Source organism: Panthera onca, chromosome D3, assembly GCF_046562875.1.
Source record: "Panthera onca isolate mPanOnc1 chromosome D3, mPanOnc1 haplotype 2, whole genome shotgun sequence".
Classification (NCBI taxonomy): domain Eukaryota; kingdom Metazoa; phylum Chordata; class Mammalia; order Carnivora; family Felidae; genus Panthera; species Panthera onca.
In genome coordinates this window covers 64,197,041-64,214,618 of record NC_138350.1, presented here as the reverse complement: position 1 = coordinate 64,214,618, position 17,578 = coordinate 64,197,041, and the positions used below count along the sequence as shown (strand labels likewise).

Below are 17,578 nucleotides of genomic sequence, written 5' to 3'. Positions count from 1 at the left end.
AGTCTCATCAGATCAGTTAATATCAATCAGATCAACCAAGCCTCAGAAGGAGAGAGCTGGTTACCATGTAAAAACAGTCTGCCTAAGGGCCATCCCTGGTGTCCAATTTACCACTTTTCCCCATTTTTACTCCTGTTTAGCCTTGGAAACATTGCAAGTGATTTCCATCTGATTTAGGAAAGTAATGGAGCAAAGAGACTATCTGTAAACATAAAGAATACAATGGGAAACATTATGTGTGTATATAAAGAAAGAGAAATAAAACCAGGCAAAAAAACTTTACAGCTTGTCTCAAAAGAATTATAAAATTAGTGGATGAAGGGTATGTTGTTACATTTTTATATTTGCATTTTGCCAATGGAAGGCCTCATAACATTTTTACTGTACTTGTAGATTTGGCTCTTCTGCCTGTCACATGGATTGAAAGCTGAGTCTCCAGAACTGGGGGCTGCTGGGAGGTGAGCCGATTCAAGGGATGGGAGAAAGTCTGAAGTGGTGATGGGCCAGCCTCCTTCAGCATCTTTGCCTGGTGCAGAGCTGAGCAGGTGCATGGCATCAGGTCTGATGATGCTGTTCATGGCAAAGCTTTAATCAGACTCTCTTAAAGATGCTTTTCTTTGGAACACAGTCTCACTCTCTATTCTACTCATTTGCACACCATCTCAAGAAACAAAACAAACCCAAAACAAAGCAAAAGTTAATTAAGATAGGGCTTTATGATTCCAAGCTTGATGCTTATTCTTTATTGCTCTGATTTGCCATTCTAATTCTTTTGAATGACTTATTTCTCAATGTGTGGTTTATATTTGAAGAAATTTTGTTTCTGCATTGCAAAGTCTGTTAATCTCTTTATTTGGTTTGCTATGGACTGGGTTGTTTACCCCCAGTTTTCATACATTGAAGCCCTAACCCCCAATGGGACTATTTTTTGGAGATAGGGCTTCTAGGAGGTAACTAAGGTTAAATGAGGTCATAAATGCAGGGCCCTAATCTTATCAAATTGGAGCTCTATAAGAAGGGGAAGATCTCTCTCTCTCTCTCTCTCTCTCTCCCCCTCCCTCCCTCCCTGTCCTCTCTTTTGCATATGAGGACACAGTAAGAAGGTAGCTGTCTTAAAGCTAAGAAGAGAGCTGTCATCTTGATCTTGGACTTTCAACCTCCAGAACTATGAGAAAATAAATTTCTGTTATTTAAGCCATCCAGTCTATGGTGCTTTGTTGTGGCAACCAAAGCTGACTGACACACAGTTAAATTGCTTAGGCTTATTTGTTCTTAATCAATTAACAAGAATCAACTTGGTTATTCAACTATGAAGCCCCTTCTGTTTCTCAAATAAGCTGCTTATACCTTCAGAAAACAAGAGGGTAGTTTTTAGTTGATTCTGTAGCTTTGTACCCTAAGGGGTTGTATAGCTTGACAATGTTTGCCCAGTGATGAATATCAAGGTAGGCCTAGTGCCTGAACCTTCTGAATCTTATTCAGTGTGCTTATTCAGTGTGCTTCACTCTATACCACAAACTCAGACATCATCAAATCCAGAGCCTGGTCTAAAGTGCCAAAATAATCCATCTAACTTATGATGCAAAATCCAGAAAACATGAAGAAAGGATTGATAATTTTTTAACATGTTAGAAAAAAGGGGAAAAAACCGATTTATACACACCAAAAAAAAAAAAGCAAAACACAACTCTACCATAGGCAAAGTCATAAGACAAATGGCAGACCAGAAAAAAAGCACTGAGCGACTCATCATAGATCAATAACTTGATAGGAAAATGGTTAAATCAAATAAGACAGTTCATAGTTAAAGAAATGTAAAAGTCTTTTACATATATGAAAATATTTTTACATATATGAAAATATTTACAAATATTAAAATATTTTCTCAAAATAAGAGAAATGTAAATATAAATGTCACTGAGATGTTATTTTTCACCTATCAGATTGGCAAAAATCCAAAAATTTAACATTATATTCTATTGCAATGCTATGGAGAAACAGACAATCTCATTCATGGTGGGAAGGCAAATGAGCCACAAGCCTTTTGGAGAGCAAGTGAAAAATATCTAAAATGACATGTATATGTCCTTTTTTGATCCAGATTTTCATATCTGAGAATGGATCCTATAACTTGCAGAAGTGCAAAATGACATTTGTCCAAAGTTATTCATTTCAGCATTATTTATAAGAATAAACAAATGGAAAAAACCTTAAAGGTCCATCAATGGGAGACTGCTTGAATGAATTGTGATGTAATCATACAATAGAATACACTGAAAGTAGAGAAGAATGAGGGTCCTCTCCATGTAGTGATATGGAAAGATCTCCAGGGTATACAATTAGCTGAAAAAAAAACCAAACAAAGAATGAATATTATGCTAACTTTAAAATATGAAATACTTCTATAGAGCTAAATGAAAACTAGAAGATTTATAAGCTTGTCAATGGCCTATTGGGATGGGTGGAGATGGGACCAGAGAAGGATAAGTAAGGCAGCGAGACATTTGATTCTATGTATTTTCTTAAGATAATTTTTGTTTTTTGAACCATGTGAATTCATTACCTACCCATAATTAAATTTAAAAATAAATAAAACAATAAAGAGAGAGAGAGAGAGAGAGAGAGAGAGATTGAGAGAGAGAGAGGGAAAAATCCATGAGGAGAGTTGCAAATTCCCCTCTGTAACCTGCAACATTTTGTTCTATTTCCTGATGTGAAGGAGTTCTTTATAATGGGTACTTTCAGTACTTTCTGAATAATAACTTTATTTGGCAGTTAAAAAAATACATAGAATGGTTAGTCACCACAAGTTATTAAAGTATAATATTTAAAAAAACTTTAGCAAAGAGACAGGGAAATACAATCTCAGTATAATCTTGCCACAGTTTAAAATGTTTTCAATTACTGACTATCTGTGGTAAGGTCACTGGAAATAACTCAGGCCTTAGAGACAAGTCACATTTAGGTTCAAATATCATTTCTGCAACTAACAAGCTCTGTGTTGTTGGAAGAATACCTTCACTTCTAAAACTTCACTTACTTCTCTTAAGGTTGTCATAGTAACATTCTTAGTTGTAGTAGTGAGAATCCAGTGGGATCATTCAGTTTAAAGATCTAGCATTGGTGGATGTGTCATAGATGGTAGGTATTATTAGATGATTTCTGTCTTGTCATTGTGGAAACTCCACAAAGCCAGTAGGTATTTGCAAAATAAAGATAGTCTAGAGAGGTCAGTAACATCTCACCTATCTGGGATTTCACTACCTTTAATCTCACTCACCATCAGAACACAGAACACAGAAACAGAAAGAAGCAAACAATGGCTCTCAGTAGCAACACAGATTCCACAAATATCTATATGTACATTTGAGCATTTACCTTTTAGAAGAGTCCCTTTGAAGGTCCCCTGTAGAGCCAATTTGGCTTGGATTTCATGGCAGTGGTAAGAATAGAAATAGACAAGGGACTGTCATAGTTGAATATGCTGCCCAGTGAAAGTGACAGATCATGGCCTGAGATAAGAGCTATATAAACCAAACCAAGCGCAAGAATCTCAGAGCACAACAGTTGAGAGCTTTTAATCTGGGAACACATCTACATAACCCCAATAAGTTGTGAAGACCCTGTTTTCTCACATGAGGTCTGTAGCAGGTATTTGCACGATTGGTTTGAAAGGATTGGAAAGAATACTTTCATTAAAAATGGTTAATATAAGAATGAATGTTGATGCTTAAATACCTACTTGTGTAGATAACTCTCTTGAATTATTTGTTTCCTGCATTTATTTTTTTTTTACAAATAGCTAAAATTTCACTTCTTTCAGTACCTAAAGGCTCATTAGAAATAGAAACTCTGGGACATCTGGGTGTCTCAGTTGGTTAAGCATCCGACTTTGGCTCAGGTCATGATCTCACAGTCCATGAGTTAGAGCCCTGCATCAGCTCTGTGCTGACAGCTTAGAGCCTGGAGCCTGGTTCAGATTCTGTGTCTTTCTCTCTCTCTGCCCTTCCCCCTCTTGCACTCTGTCTCTCTCCCTCTCTCAAAAATAAATAAACATTAAAAATTTTTTTAAAAAAGAAATAGAAACTCTGATGGAAAAGTCTGGGCTGAGATGAATAAAAACATTTAAATATAACTTGAAACAAGAAAGCTGTACAATAAATGGGATATTGTTCTTATGCGCTCATGGAAACCCCAGTAAACAAACAGAACCAAGTTACCTGTCCTGCCTTTGATTTAAGGCTTATGCATGCATAGAGTGTAGCCTGTAATATTTTCCACCAGGCTCTCTACTGGAGTTATTCCTACTTGTTTAGATTTGGGGAAATCCAAGAGCTGAACAATAACTTTTGCAAGTTGCAAATTGCTTTAAGGGGAAACACTTCAGCTGTTGCGTGTGTAGCTTGGAAAATGATACCCTCTTTTAGAGCCATGTGACAGAGATCTTAATTCCTTTTGAGCTTTTGTTTATAGAGACACAAGCATGATGGAGAGGCATGCCCCCAAAACTTTGCTGACACCCACTTGGGATAACTACAACTCTCCTCAGCAACAGAACCACAAGAAATCCTGCCACATTTTCCAAACAAGTAGCAATCAAACTGCCAGTGGGCCCTCTGCATCACATATTTTGTGGATGACATATGTGGCTATGTTCTTTGGGTCAACATTCCTCCTTTATTATGTGGAGTCCCCCAGTCACTCTGCAGTCATGCCAACTGCTGTGGCTACTAACCAGAGAAATTATAGGACCATATCCAAAGTGTGTGTTGATAACGGAAAGTGGCAAGTCACTTTTATTATTTTATCATCATCATATGAACAAAATAATAACAAAGAATCAATTTATGCTTGTTAATTGAATTCTACTTCAGAAATAGAGTACTGATCATATTGTCTGGGTTCCTTGGATCAATAGTAGGAGGTGTGTGTGTGTGTGTGTGTGTGTGTGTGTGTGTATGGAGGGTTTATAAGGGGTGGGCAGGGGAGATGCACCAGAATTATCTGAGACTTATTCCAAATCTTATTGTGCATCTTTATGCCTGTTCTCTTCCTCCCCAATTTGTTTGAATACGTGTTTGAAAGGATGTTTTGTGAAATTAGGGGAAAAAATAGCTTCCCACATGATTCTGATATAATAATAATAATAATAATAATAATGGAGCACAGTGTCAATATCATAGCCAATGAAGTTTATCTGAGGCATGATTATTGCTAATAACAATAAATAGGTATAATAATAATACATATCATATAATAGCAAATATTTATTGAATTCATTCTATGTGCTGGACATTCTCCTAAACTCTATCTTTTCCCATGATTGAGACCTTTTCTCTGTGATTAATACACTGAATTGCTATTACAGTTTGGAAATTAACTATGTGAGGTCATCCACATTCTTTTCCTTATCCCCCTTTTTTTATTTTTTCATGAGAAAATAAAGGTGTGCTAAAAGAACACTTTCCTGTGTACTGTAAGTGGCTTTAGATAGATAAACAACCTGAATCTTATTTGCAGCACATGGGGATAATAAAAGATTCTTTGTACAGATACATAATAATTATATTATAGTGAGATGATTAATTAGATTCAGAGTGTGGTTAAGAAAGCGGGAAATTTAAGACTCCCACCAGAAATCAAATTTTTATATGCCAAGAGGTTTTAGCTATACCTAATCTAAATTGAATACCATGAAGTACAAAGAAATGTACAATACGTCTTTTCTTCTATAGGTTTTCAGGGATAAACTATGTGAAACAATCAGTCAAAAGTACACGTTTGTATACTAATGTAGTGCAAAATTTCTGGGTCAAAGATTCAAGAATAGAGTATGCTAGAACAATAGGGGCCCAAAGTGTTAAAGACAGCAGAAAGTGACATGCACTAGATCCATGAAAGAGGTATGATTGAGTCAGATCTAGAGGGCAGCCAGGTGAAGAGGAAAGGATACATTTTCAGGAACAGCTCTCGTGGAGGTAGCAGGGTGAACTAGTAGCCCTAAGTGATCCTTATGCTACAACTCCAAGAGTGACAAAAATAGAGAAAATAAATTCATAGCTACATTATGCAGTGAATATCTTTGTGCAAGTTTACAGTGTCAGTCAAGTATATGCTTCTGTAGAATGTGTGTCTCCAGAGAATTACCTGAGGGAAAGGATGAGTGTTCTGTATTATAATTCCTGTGTCCTTATAACATCGAACATCATTCTTGGTACATTGTGAAGAACTCAGTTCACATTTACAGGTGGATTGGACACATAAAGAACTTTGATAGGCTTGGCAGGTGAGATAAGGTGATAGACCAAAAACTCCAGGCTTTGCTGGTACTCGCCAGAGGCAGAACTATGGGTCAAAGCATAGGAGGAACAGAGCTGTGGGGAAGGGAAGTGGGGATCATCACAGAAAATCAGTGCTGCTAACCCATCTTCCCAAAGCATGGCCCCACCATGGTTGCATTACCATGAACTACCCACCTTAAAATGTGGGAAGTCTACATGTTTCCCACCCACCCCTCCCCCAACCCCAAATGTCTCTCCTTAAAAGTAGACAAAAGTTGAGGCTGGGGTGTTGTGATTAACGCCAATCTGTCTAGAGTGTACCTCCATCAACCCACGGTCTTCCCATTTTTCTTAGATGCTGAGAAAATGCTTTTCACAGCTATGATGACACAGCCAGAAATATCACCTTTTGAAGACATCATAACTGTGAGATATGACACTCTTTCGGCCGTTAGAAGGTTATTTGCTGTAGCCATTAAATACAGCCCTGTCACTCCCACTCACCTGAGCCATATTTCCTCCCTCAATAGATTATCCATAAATATAGGCTCAGGTACAAATAGAAATAATGAACATTCACAGCTAAAGAAGACATGCACAGTCAAATCCTGACAAAGGGTAAGGTTTTCCCCTAGGAAGGCAGCAATCCTTCCCTACAGCAGGCTCAGCAGAGCCCAGAGGCCAGGTCTCTTGGAGGGCTCTCTGAGGCTCAGGTCAATGTGACTTCTCCAGTATCCCAGTAATGCAAAGCCTGACCTCCTAAATGCCAAAGATGTACCTGACTGCTGACTTGGTGGCCCAACCTACTTTGTTAACATTTGGTAATTAGAATGAGTTATTAGTAGTAGCTTGTGTAGTTTGTCTAGTACTTAACTCGATTTAATATTAATATAGGTAACAATGCATTGCAGTTGTATAGATTCCACAATTTCCAAAGTACATCATAGGCAGGTAGCATATTCATTTAATCAAATACATATATTAATATATTTAATCTTAGTATATAATATAATGTTTATAATCTAACATTAATATTAATATATGCAATCTAATATTATATCTTAATGTATGTAATATTAATATATGTAATCTAAAATATGTATATATTTGTTTTTGCTATTGTTTTTCTAATCCAGATGCTTTATTATCTTATATGTAATTAGCACTTTACTAGGAACCTTTTACTAGCACTTTACTAGGAACCTGGTAAAAGACCGAAAAGATGTAGAAAATACGTAACAATTTTGCATCAGATTAGTGTCAAAACTTTTACCCTATGCAAGAGAGAACAATATTGTATAATTAAATGTGAGATTGCATAGCAGAGGTGACTAATTCGGAGGCGTTAGAGAGAAGGATGACCAACAGTCCCCTAGGGTTGGTAGGATTTTAGCTTGGCTCAGAATAGGAGGCCTGCAAAATGCCTTTATCTGGATTTTGAAATATAGGATCCCTGCAGAGAATTCAGCTGGTCATCCCAAGGAATGAGTAGAAAATTGATAAGGTAGGAATATTCTCAACATATATGGGAGTTTGTGCTGCAAGAAAGTATAACATTTGAATTGCTCATGAGATTTTCCACATTCAAGGAAATAACCCTGAAGAATTAGGCCTTAGAAATAATTTGTAGGGGCGCTTGGCTAGTTCAGTTGGGAGAGCATGTGACTCGGTTACGAGTTTGAGCCCCACGTCAGGTATAGAGATTACTTAAATAAATAAAACTTAAAAAAATAAAGAATTTGTATATTTGTGTCAGAGTGATTTAAATGTAATAGATTTGTGATGTAGTGATTCTCAAGAATAATCTGCAAATCCAGAAAGTTTCCTTGTTTACAAGGGCTTGTGTCCCACATCCTGAAATATATACTTGCCCACGTAAGGTAAAACACAAGGGAAAAGCCTTGAGTGACCCAAGACTTAGTGTCACTTCATGGCTCAAGATAGATCTGCCTGCTACAAAGAAAAAAATATTAGCCTATCTATGAGTTGTGTTTTTGTCTGCATGCCTGTTCACAAAGTTGATGTTTAGCCAAGAGGACACATCTCATATGGAGGCTCTTAGTCAATAAAAGAAAATTGTCTTTCACAAATGTGTTAATTTCGCAAGTTCATACCTTTCATTGGTCAAATATTTTCATGTAGCAAATAGCTCTGTTTGTAGAATAAAATGTTATTAAATTCCTTTTAACACTAGAAGTACATGAAACCACATATGTAGGCTAAATATTTTATACACTTCATTAGCTTCCAGATTTTTAGTGTATTATCTATTGAAACTATAATATATGACTATCAATATGCTTGTGAGTGTCTCTCTCTCTCACAAAAGAGAGAGAGAGAGATAGATTTGTTTATATACATATACAAGCAAGCAATTTTATCTTGAGATCTGGCCATTAGCATGTCAGTATTGGAAAAGAAATACATACAGCAGTGTGTGAAGAGATTTGGTCTTGCTCAATTCAGACCGTCAAAAGTCTATTCACCACACAGTGGACAGGAAGATCCTTTTGAAAGGTAAAGCAGTTCTTGTCAATTCCCTGCTCAGAGCCTTCCAGTGAATTCCCACCATAGCTAAAGTAAGATGCAAAGTCCTCACCACAGCCTTGAGGACCCTTCCTGATTGGGCCTTTCTCCTCTTATTTAATTTCTATCATTTTTGTTCATCCCACCTACCTTGTCCTTTCACTATTCTTTAAGGATGACTAGCACATGTCTGGCTCAGAGATTTCCCCTTGATGCTTTTTCTGCCTGGAGCATGCTTCCCTCAGACCCTCACATGGCTTGCTCCCTCATGTTATTCAGGTCTTTCCTTAATGGCCACCTCTTTAGGGAGGCCTTTCCTGATCACCCCACCTGAGATTGTGCCCTTATCCCTCTCTGGCCCACTGTCTTGCTTTATTTTGCTTCATAAGAGCACAACTGACGTGTAACACATCTGTTTTGTTTTGTTTATTTTCCTCTGGCCCATAGCAGAAATCCATCAAATGCTTGCTGAATGAATAAATAAAAATCATAGGATGGTATTAGTAATAGGCTTATTTATTTTCTTATTTAATTATTAACTGAATCGTGATTACCACTGTAGATTTATTATCCAACCTGATAACTAGAACATTATCAGAAACTCTCATCTGCCTACTGGCCCCTCCCTCCCTTACACACATTGTCCTCCCACCTGAGGTAATGGGTATCCTGAATTGTGTGTTATAATTTCCTTCCTTTGGAAATATAGTTTTACTATATATATGTGTGTATCTAAAATTGCATATTGTTTAGAATATATTGTTACATTTCATCTAAAACTGAATATCATTTTAAAAAAGTATTCTTAAATGGGAAAAAAAGTATCATTCTACATATAAGCTCTTGGACTTTCTTTTTCACTCAACTTTATATTGTTTAGGTTCATCAGTATGATTTTCTTTTGATTTTATATTTTATTTATATCTGATTTATATTATTTTGATAGATGTCTGTGGTTCATTCATTTTCACAGTTTTATAACAGTATTCCATTCTTTGAGTATATCACAATTTATTTTCACATTGTCCTCTAATGAGTCTTTCTTGTACTATCTTCTTCCTCAACATTGAGGAGATTTGGAACAGTGCTTATGCAGTTTGTATAAGGCCACTGAAATAGTGAGGATCTGGGCTCAGACTCTCTATTAAGGGTCCTTTCCAATGCATAGAGACGTTGAGTGTGATGAGATCTTGAGTGTGATGCCCTCTATTCAGTTGCAAACAGTGTGCTCTGCCATCTTTTGCCTGTTTTCCCCTGAGGCTGCCTCTGGCTCTTAAGAGCTGGGCTCGCATCTGCTTTCTCACTTGTAGGCTCAGTTCTAGTTAGGTTTCCAAAGTAAATATGGTAGAAGAAACTATACTAATGACTTAAGTTGATATTTTAAATGAAGTCTTCTCAGGACCCAGTGAAAGAGTTTTTGTTGCTAGATAGATGTAGAAGTTAGTGCCCCACTTCCTAGTTCCAGCAGTGCTATCTATTGCCAGCTTCCCTTTCTCCCATATTGGGCTGAATCCATAGTAATCGTTCTTTCTTTGAGTGCTACTGTCCTCCTGCCCAGGTTTCTTTCTTTCTTTCTTTTTTTCTCTAGAAATAGTCCTCTTTTATAAAATGCAGCCCAATCTTGTAGCCTTGCCTTAACCTTCCCCATCTTGTTTCCAAAATGTAGGGAGACAAGACAATCTTCCCCCAATATGAATGATAAGACCTGACAGTATTTGTATTGATTACTATGGAGCCTTGTTTTCTTGGTCAAAACTCTAATGCAGATCATTCTTGGAATTATGACAGAAATCATTGTATTTACAGACACATAACTTTCATTTAAGCTGTACATCAGGAATTCATCTATATAGCCAGAACAGATTTGCTTAATTTGTGGGAAAAAAAAAAAGACTGAAAATAAAGGTGGGATCTGTGACCAAAGACCAAAGAAGCTATAAGGTGTTCATGGGTTTTGGCCCTATACAGTCATTTTTGGAAACATATGCTGGGAAGATAATTTTAAACATAGAAAAATTTTATGCACAAAGATGTTCACAGCAGCATTACATAGCTACCAAAAGAAAGGTAACAAACAAAATGTCCATTAGGATAATAATTAAATTAGTTAAATTATAATAACTATTATTTAAATTAGAAGAATAGCATAAATCTTAAACCTTCTATGCTAACTGAAAAATATTAACATTATAATATTATAATGTTATATGAAAAATTAAAATCATATATAATCACAAGTGTACAAAACAATCCTTTACCCCCACCAACTATGCTAGGAAATAAGACTAGTGGAAATGCTCCAAAAGACTAAAAGTAGTAGAATGATAGCTGTCTTTTAGTTTTCTAGGTTTTCTGTATCTTCCTTAGAAATATGTATCACTTTTATAGGGAGAAAAAATAACCAAACTAAAATAAATCAAACACAACACCTTGTCAATTATGAACACAAATAAAAGATACACAGTAGAGAGTGAAAAAAAAAAGTAGCCTGAAAGAGCTTTAAACTGTATCCTTCCCTGGATAGATCTCTCACCCTGTTGAGATCAGAGGAGGTAAACCCTTTCTAGCTGCCTGTGTAACATCTGCTTTAGAGATCAAATTCCAGAGAAGAAATAGACCCAAGACATAAAATAATTTACTTGATGGTAAAAATAGGCTTTCAAATTAGACAAAATCAGAGGAATCAGTTAATGTATGTAAGTCTTTAGAACAATATCTGGTACATTGTAGATACTGGGGAAAAAGGTAAGCTATTATTATTATTGTCATTATTTAGTACATGACATTGAAAATGTTGATAAAACTTTAAACATTAAATTTTATATAAGAATAATTTTCAGGTAAACTAGAAATTCAAATGCTAAAAAAATGAATCAATTAGCAAACTAAAAGAAAATTCAAGATAAGTTTTTTCTCAGTGTAACACCAAATGGAGAGCCAATTGGAGATTAGAAGAAAAATTAGTCTAACCATTAGCAATGAAATTTTTTTGTATGTGGGAGTAGAAGTTAAGGGAAACAACAATCTGAGGTGAATATTTATAAAATAATCTGTTTTATTCAGTTACAGTTTTTAAGATATGCTTATTTTTTTTCTCATTACAAAAGAGTTAAATTTATTATGAAAAAGCTCTTTCAAATCTATAAGAAAAGAAGCAGTTACTTCAATAAAGAAAATAGAGCAAAGGCCCCCATGAATTAGCAACATGGCTGAATAAGGTGCCCCTCATGTGCAGCCATCCCTCAACAGCAATAATTTGGCATCCATCCATGGACAAAAGTGTCTTCCTGGGAACTTTGGGATCCAGGAAGGAGATTGTGAAATTCCAGTGTAGTCCAAGACTAAAGAGAGCTGTTTTTAGAAGGCAGGCTTGCAACCAGGCAGTTGATTCATTGACTGTGGTCTTGGCTACAGACACAGAAACAGCTCTGTATCCCTGAGGATTTAGTTAAAGCCCTGTTTGGCTTTGAGTCTAAAGTAGATACACAGAATATAAAGAAAAAGGAATTAAAGCATGCTATCACAAAAATAAATCACAAAAGAAGACAATAAGAAAGGAAGAAATGACAAAGAAACTTAAAAAAGTCAGAAAACAATGAATGCAATAATAGTAAGTCCTTACCTATCAATAAATGCTTTAAATGTAAATGGACAAAATTCTCTAATCAAAAGACACAGTAGCTTAATGTATAAAAAAGCAAGATGTAACAATATGTTGTCTACAAGAGACTGACTCTAGCTTAAGGAAACATATAGGTTGAAAGTGAAGAGATAGGAAAAGATATTTCATACAAACGGTAACCTAAAGACAGTAGGAGTGGTTATATGTATACCAGATAAAATAGACTTTTAGTCAAAATTAGTCACAAGAAATAAGGAAGGTCACTTTACAGTGAGTGATCAAGGGGTCAATTCATCTAAAGGATATAACAATTATATATGCACCTAACACTGGAACAGGTAAACACTTAAAGCAAATATTAACAGAACTGAAGGGAAAAATAACCAGCAATAAAATAATAGTTGGGAACTTCAATACTTCATTTAAACATTGGATAGTTCATCCATACAGAAAATTCATAAAGAAACAGCAGACTTGAATAACACCATAAACCAAATGGACCTAACATATACAGAATATTCCATCCAATAGCAGCAGAATACATGTTCTTTGTTTTTAATTTTTAATTTTTTATTTGAGAGAGAGAGAGAGAGAGAGGGAGAGAAAGAGCGAGGAATGCAGGAAGGATGAAGTTTGAAGTTCTTTAAGGCTACTGTTTTTCACTCTCTATTGTGTATAATTTATTTGTGTTCATAATTTTACACATGCATGTAAATGCAGGAGGGGCAGAGGGGAGAGAGAGAGAGAGAGAGAGAGAGAGAGAGAGAGAGAGAGAGAGAAAGAGAGAGAGAGAGGTTATTTCAAGCAAGCTCCATGTTCAGCGTGGAGCCTGACTGGGATTGTGACGTGAGCCAAAATCAAGAGTTGGCCACTCAACTGACTGAGCCGCCCAGGCACCCCTGGAATACACATTCCTCTTAAGCACACACATGAAGGAGTCTTCAGGATAGATCATAAGTTTGGCCACAAAGCAAACCTTAACAAATTTAAGAAGACTGAAATAATATCTGATATATTTTATGACCATGATGGTGTAAAGCTAGAAATCAATAGAATCAACTGAAAAATTCACAGTAGGGAAACATAGGTGGAAATTAAATTGGTCACTCCCAAACAACCAATGAGTCAAAGATGAAATCAAAAGGGAAATCAAAAAGTATCTTGAGAGAAACGAAAGCAAAACCACAATATACCAAAACTTAATGGGAGGCAGCAAAAGCAATTTTAAGGTGGAAGTTTATAGTGATAAATGCCTACATTAAGAAAAAAAAAAGTTTTCAATAAAAAACCTAACTTTACACTTTAAGGAATTAGAAAAAGAAGAGCAAGCTAAGTAAGCCCAAAGTTAGCAAAAGGATGGAATTTATTATAAAGTTTATAGCAGAAATATGGGAAATTGAGACTAGAAAGACAACAACAAAGTTAGTTTTTTGAAAAGGTAAACAAAATAGAGACATCTTTAGCTAGACTAACAAAGAAAAAAAGAGAGAAGAATCAAATTAACAAAATTATAAATGAAAGAGGAGATATTATAACTGATACAATAGAAATACAAAGGATCCTAAGAGTCTACTATTAACAATCATATGCCAACAAATTGGATAACTTAGAATAAATGGATAATTTATTAGAAACATACAACCTACTAAGACTGAATCATAAAAAAATAGAAAATCTTAACAGACCACTAATGACCAAAGAATTTGAATCAGTAATCAAAAAATTACCAACAAAGAAAAGCCCAGGACCAGATGGTTTCATCTGGGAATTCTACCAAACATTTAAAGAGTTAATACTAATCTTTCTCAAACTATCCCCACCCCCAAATAGAAGAGGGGGTACACTCCCAAACTCATTTTATGAGGCAGTATTACCTTGATACCAAAGCCAGATAATGGCACTACAAGAAAACTACAGACCAATACTCCTGATAAATATAGATGCAAAAATTCTCAACAAAACTCTAGCAAACTGAATTAAAAAGCACATTAAAAGGATTATACACTATGATCAAGTGGGATTTGTCTCTGGGATGCAAGGATGATTCAACATATGCAAATCAATAAATGTGATACACCATAGTAATAGAATAAAGCATAAAAATCATCTGAACTTCTTAATAGATGCAGAGAAAGCATTTGACAATATTCAACACCTTTTCATAATAAAAGTTCTCAACAAATCAGATGTAGAAGAAACATACCTCAACATAATAAAGGCCATATGTGACAAGGCCCACAGCTAACATCATACTCAATAGTGAAAAGCCAAAAGCTTTTCCTCTAAAATTAGGAACAAGAAAAGGGTGTTCACTTTCACCACCCCTATTCAACACAGTACTGTAAGTCCTCGTCAGAACAATGAGAAAAGAAAAAGAAATAAAAGTCATTAAAATAGAAAGGAAGAATAAACTTGACTCTGTTTGCAGATGACATGATCATATATAGAGAAAACCATAAAGACTCTATCCAAAATTGTTAGAACTAGCAAACAAATTTAGTGAAGATGCAGGGCACAAAATTAACATGCAAAAATAAGTTGCATTTCTATACACTAACAACAAAATATCTGAAAGAGAAATAAAGAAGGTAATTCTGTTCACAATAGCATCAAAAATAATAAAATACCTAGGAATAAATTTAATTGAAGAGATAAAAGATTTGTACACTTATAACTGTAACACATTGATGAAAGAGACTGAAGACACAATTAAACAGAAAGATATTCTGTGTTCATGAATAGGAAGAAATAATATTGTTAAAATATCCATAATACCCAAGCCATCTATGAAGTCAATTCAGTCTCTATCAAAATTCCAAAGTCATTTTTAAATAGAAATAGAAAAAAATAATCCATACAATTTTTTTGGAGCCTGAATAGCCAATGCAAATTTGAGAAAAAAGAACAAAGCTGAAGGCATCATACTTCCTGATTTCAAACTATACTGCAAAGCTATAGTACTTAAAAGAGTATGGTACTGGCATAAAAACAGACACATATACCAATAAAATAGACAGTCCATAAATAAATCCATGAATACATGGTCAACTATATTTGATAAGAGAGCCAAAAATACTCAGTGGGAAAAGATAGTCTTTTCAATAAATGGTATTGGGAAACCTACATGCAAAATAATGAAATCAGGCCCCTGTTTATACTAGTCACAAAATTGACTCAAAGTGGATTAAAGGCTTATATATGAGACCTAAAATTGTAAAACTCCTAGAAGAAAACTTAGGGGAAAAAAACCCTTGATGTTGGTCTTGGCAGTAATTTTTTGGATATGACACCAAAAATACAAAGAACAAAAGCAAACATAAATGAGACTACATCAAACTAAAAAGCTTTTGCACAGGAAAAGAAACAAATAGAAAAAATAAAAAGACAAATTAAGATTAAGAATGGGAGAAAATATTTGCAAACCATGTATTAGATAATTAGTTAATATCTAAAATATATAAGGAGTTCATACAGTTCAAAAACAAAAATAATCCATTAAAATAAAAACCTAAAAAAATAATAATAAATAATCCAGTTAAAAATGGGCCTTGGACCCAAACTGATCCTCAACATCATTAACCATCAGGGACATGCAAATGAAAAGCGCAGTGAGATATCACATCACACCAAAAAGACAAGAAATAACAAGTGTTGGTGAGGATGTGGAAAAGGGAACATTACTGCACTGCTAGTGGAAATTGGTGCAACCACTAATGAAAATAGTAGGGAAGTTCCTCAAAATATTAAAAATAGAGTTATTATATGAACCTGTAATTCCACTTCTAGGTATATACCTGAAGGAAATGCAATCATTATCCTAGAGAGGTATTTCTACCTCTATTGTCACTGCAGTATTATTTACAATAGCCAAGACATGGAAATTACCTAAATGTCCATTGACTTATGAATGGTGAAAGAAAATGTGGAAACATTCATTGATTTATGAATGAATAAAAGAAGTTTACATGTGTGTATATATATGCATGTATAATGGAATTCTATTCAGCCATAAAAAGGAAGGTAATCCTGCAATTGTAAAAATATGGATTGACCTTCAGGGTATTATGGTAAGTGGAATAAAGCAAACAGAGAAAGTTTAAAAACTGTATGATATTACTTACATATGGGAATATAAAAAGAAAAAAAATAGCCCAAACTCATAGAAACAGAGTATGATGGAAGTTGCCAGGGTCTGGTGATGGGGGGATGTTGGTTGAAGGGTACAAACTTCCAGTTGTAAGGTAAGTTCTGGGTATATAATATTCAGCATGGTGACTACAGTTTACAATGTTATATACTTAAAGTTGTTAAGAGAGTAGATCTTAAATGATCTCACCACACATGTAAAAAATTGTAATTATTTGAAGAAATGGAGTTGTTAACTAATCGTATTGTGTCAATTGTTTCACAAATGTATATCAAATGATCATTTATATACCTTAAACCTACGCAATGTTGCATGTCAATTATCTCTCAGTAAATTTGGTGAGGGGGAATGGAACATAAGATAAAACAATAAAACAAAGTGTGTGTGTGTGTTTACACATATATTTACATATGTTTTAATTTTATTAATAATTAGAGAAATATTAATTAAAACAATATGAAATACCAGGTATGTTTTTTTCCCTCAAAGGATTGGCAAAAATAAAAACAAAGGTGATGCTGTTATTTTCGAGATCAGAGTTTGTTAATTGTGTGGAGTTTAATAGATTACTCTTCTGGAAAATTTTTGTTATTGCTAAGAATTATGGAAACCACTATGGCCTACCTCATGCCTATGAGAAATCTATTATTTCTTTTATAAAAGGATACAGGGAACCAGAACGTGGATTCTAATGAGAAAATGGTGCACAGTTTTTGTTAGGTAATATTTTTGTTTTATTTTATAAGAAAAATGATTCTTTGAAAATAGTTTATATTTTAGAATGTTCATATTCATAAATCACCATAGAATCTTTCAATTAATTAAATATTACTAAATTGATAGGTTCTAAAAATTAAGCATCAACTAAAATGAAAATTAAATAATTAATAGAAACAGATTTTGGTACACTCCAGAATCAATCTCTCTTTCTCTCTCCCTCCCTTCCTCCAAAAGCTCATCAGGGTATTGCCCTTGATTAAAGAGAAACACACTGTCATAGCA

General features: G+C 34.8%; 1 long non-coding RNA gene across 1 annotated transcript; it reads left to right on the top strand.

Annotated features, from left to right (window-relative positions):
• The first annotated feature begins 3,384 nt into the window (after window positions 1–3,384).
• Window positions 3,385–17,297, top strand: LOC144613948 (uncharacterized). The gene is made up of 3 exons (XR_013551451.1): window positions 3,385–3,640; window positions 6,637–6,707; window positions 17,240–17,297. It is a non-coding gene; the product is annotated as an uncharacterized LOC144613948 (long non-coding RNA).
• Window positions 17,298–17,578: the final 281 nt, after the last annotated feature.